At 36.7% G+C, this 4,061-nt stretch overlaps 1 long non-coding RNA gene across 1 annotated transcript in view; it reads right to left on the minus strand.

The window, feature by feature from the left end:
* Positions 1 to 434: 434 nt before the first annotated feature.
* LOC146579418 (uncharacterized) overlaps positions 435 to 4,061 on the minus strand; it is an 11,176-nt gene continuing 7,549 nt past the window's right edge. The window contains exon 6 of the long non-coding RNA XR_014891598.1: positions 435 to 4,061. This exon is cut by the window's right edge and continues 224 nt beyond it. This is a non-coding gene — a long non-coding RNA (uncharacterized LOC146579418).

A 4,061-nucleotide genomic window follows, 5' to 3' on the forward strand; every position in this document is an offset into this window, starting at 1 on the left:
AAGGAGGACGGCTCCAGTCCTTTTCCACACTTCAGATTATATTTAGCTACAAGACGACCATTACAGCAAGAGTTAGTCACTTTACATTATTGTTGTTTATTTATTCAATTATTTCTTACTTAGAAAGGGGAAAGGATATTACAGTAATTAATAATGTATACTGTATTAATCCCCATAGGGAAATTCCTCTCTGCATTTAACCCATTCACTCAGTAAAGCAGCAGCCAGCCGCCAATCCAGCGCCCGGGGATCAGTGTGTAGGGACGGTACCTTGCTCAGGGGTACCTTAGGGTAGCTGTGAGCAATCGCAGTGGAGGAATCTTTTTAAAAGACGTCTCATGCTGTGTACAGTGTAAGATTCAGTTTCACGACCAAAAAACAATCAATGAAAAACAAACAAACACAGAACCATTTTCTCCAAATTTAACAGAAGCTTTTATTAAAAGAGTACAGGACATGGCATATGTGAGCTGTACACTATTTCTCTTTTTCATTTCCCTCCCAAATGGGTACAAACGTGGCTATACAATGGAAGTATATACAACATACACTGTTAAAGCGCTTTTACTAGGAAGTATCATGTCCTCTGCTGCACATTGTTTCTTAAGGCTTGTGCTGTGGGATGATGGTTTCCTGCTGCACAAAGCAAAGTGTAGCATGGTGTGACATCGATAGAAATGCAGAATGACAAACCACAGCACACAGGACATGCAGAGTGCAGCGATCAGCTCAATACAAATTCTGTCTCATTTACTAAACCTAGCAGTCAGCACAGGGCGTGCTCTTCCTATGTGAAAAGAGCTTTAAGAATCAGCCTATAACATACATGTTGTATTCCAGTTAAACAAAAACACAAATTATTGGAAATGAATACAGACTCACTGAAACCAGCTAACTAATATACACACATATATAATCACTGAAACCAGCTAACTAATATACACACATATATAATCACTGAAACCAGCTAACTAATATACACACATATATAATCACTGAAACCAGCTAACTAATATACACACATATATAATCACTGAAACCAGCTAACTAATATACACACATATATAATCACTGAAACCAGCTAACTAATATACACACATATATACAAGGAGACCTCTTCGACACATGCCCAGCTCCATATTTTCCTTCTTGGACTTCACTGCAGGAGTTTTGCATGAATCACAGTTCAAAATAATCCATCCCTCACTTTATCCTGTTTCTGAGATAAGATATTTTAGCCCCGTCCCCCTTTAAACCCACCCTCCATTTTAACAGCTGGTGAGTGTGCTTTTGCGCACATTTATGTGCTTGAAATGATCAACTTTGAAACTAGAGCTTCTATATCATTGTGATTACTTTTACATACTTTGGCCTGATTATTCAAAATGTTGTTTAATAAAAATGTAAACAGGAAAAGAAAAGCAGAATAAATCCAGTTTCAAAATGGGATGCATTTACTGTATTTGTACCACAAATACATGCTATTGAACTATTGATCTATTTTAAGTAAAAAAACACCAAAAAAAAAACCAAAAAAAAAACAACAGACTGTGCCAACATATTTGGCACTTCTAAGTTGTTGATCTTTGTCTTTTTATGTCTTTTTAACGTTTTTAAAAGCCATTTCTGGATGTCGTGTTTTACATTTAGCATCTTAGTGGGATTCTGTGCATTAGCACCGAACTAGCAGCAGCCAACACAACAGTCATTAATTTTCAAGTGTCTACAGTGTTATAAAGACAGTGCAATATCAGGACCCTCAGAGTCTGACCTCTTTGCAGTGCACCTTCACCATCTCCACATCCCATTAAAGCTGGTCACTGATCAGCTTTCTGTCAGTAAACTCGAGGTTGTTTAAAACAAAGAAACTAAGAAGAAAGAATATATCTATTTGGGTTCCAATAATGTAAAAGACATGACTTTCAGTTAAAATGTTTGTTCACTGGTTAAATGGGTTTTTTTTCTTAAGCTTCTAATTGATAAAGCATGCCCTGAGTGGCCCAATGGCAGCTGCCATAATAATTGTTCAAATTTGTAAATATTGAAGAAAGGTGTTCACTACCTTTATTATCTTCCTTTTGCAAAGGACACACTGTACAATTTGTTTGGCAAAGAAAGCAGAAAACCGCACAAATCCATTCCATAACTCATAATGTTTACAACAACAACAAAGTAATTGAAGAGCAGCAAGAAGTCACATAAATGTTAATACTCCGTTTTGCATTTCATGGCATAGCCTGCTATCATACTACTACTGTGATTGATTGTGGCCTGCCTTTCATCAAGGTTTTTGAAAGTGCAATATAACATTTATTTAAAATAGCAGTGCAATTCAGTTTGAGTTAGTTATTCTCTCATTTTAAGGTTTGCTAGGTAAGGGTTGTAATGTAAAAGCAAAAAAAACCTTGGTCACACAAAAAACTTTCAGAGTGTGTGCCGGTATTTGACACACAATAAATGCAACATCCATGGCTAGGTTGTTGCTAAGAGCAGTCTAATTAAAGAGAGAGGTAAACGAGAATGAACGGTTCTTTTAACAATGTAAACTTGATGATACGAGGTAAAAAGATGTCAAGTAAAATAATTGGTTTAAACATTACTATTCAGGTCAACACTGGCTAAATGCTGATTGGACAACTATTTGCTGAACTCTGACACCCTCATTCGTACCTGTGACCAGCAGCAACCTTCACTATGCTGACCTTTGAACCAGAGGCTGACATAAATCTTCATAAAATATAAACTGCTGCATAGAAGATGAAATGTTTATGAAGTAGTGTTAATACAAACTGAGGGAGCTTCACAGATCATCAGCAAGTGGTTTAGCTGGCAACATGGTAAATGGACTGGTTCTTATATAGCACTTTTCTACTCATCTGAGCACTTAAAGCGCTTTACACAACTTGTGAATTCACCCATTTGCACAAGCACATTTTTCTAAGTGCTTCATAGCTAACATTCACACACATTCACACTCCGACGGATGCATCGGAGAGCAATTTGGGGTTAGTATCTTGCCCAAGGACATTTGGCATGCAGACTAAGGGAAGCCAGGAATCAAACCACCAACCTTTCCATCAGTAGATGACCTGCTCTACCACCTGAGCTACAGCCACCTCACCCCACCATGTTTTCTTCTCTTTCAAGAAAACCTCACCTGAATGAAACCCTGAGAATAAAGTGCTGGATTAGTCATGTTCCAGTGCATGTTTGTGGCTGGAGCTAGCTTACACAATGGCTCAAAGTTGTAGTTTCTTTCCAAGAGAAAGAGAAATACTTAAAATGACACAGTTAAGGATTAATTTCCCTAAGTGATTGCTCACTTATTATTTTGAGGTAGTAGTCAACAGGGGTTGTTTTTGTGGGTTTCTTTTGTTTTTAATTTTACTATTTATCATGTAAATATAAAGTGCTATGAAATATCCATAAATTTTCCCAATAAATGAAAGAACAGAACATCCATTGCCTAAAAGCTCATCGAGTTCACAATTCATGGCATTTGATCAATGACAAACATATTTTTGCCTTAACTAAATTATTTTTACGGCAACGATGTAGAATCCTGAGCACTGTTGAGAAGCAGCACAGGAGCTAGTTTTTGCAGCTTGATTTATCATATTACTGGTTCCTAAACACAAACATCCTAAGAATAGTTGTTTGCATAGATGTTGCTTGACATCAAGATGTCAAGCAACTTGATGAAGGTTTGAGATTAATAGTGGTTTCTTTTGTTTATTTTTTAAATTCTAACTAGAGTTTTTTGTTGTTGTTGTTGCTGTTGTTGTTTGTTTGTTTTTTTTACACATAGCTTTTCATTGCAAGCTTTTCTTTTCCATGTGTTTCAAGGCTAAAACTAACAAATTGGGAATAAGCTGGTAGGGATAGCATAAAGTCATTCCTTCAAGTCTTGGTAAAAAAAAAAAAAAAGGTATTTTTTTAAATGCAGAAGATTGTGGAGGGTGATGTAAACGTGCACTGCTTTGTGGTCCAGCTCTGAGGGACTTTAACAGCAGCTTATATGTAACACTGGCAGCAGTGTCATTACAGTGAGGTATAAGGAA

The sequence above is a fragment of the Mchenga conophoros genome, linkage group LG3 (genome assembly GCF_057382185.1).
Source record: "Mchenga conophoros isolate Kocher_MC1m ecotype Shallow Benthic linkage group LG3, M_conophoros_male_GT1.1, whole genome shotgun sequence".
Taxonomy (NCBI): Eukaryota; Metazoa; Chordata; class Actinopteri; order Cichliformes; family Cichlidae; genus Mchenga; species Mchenga conophoros.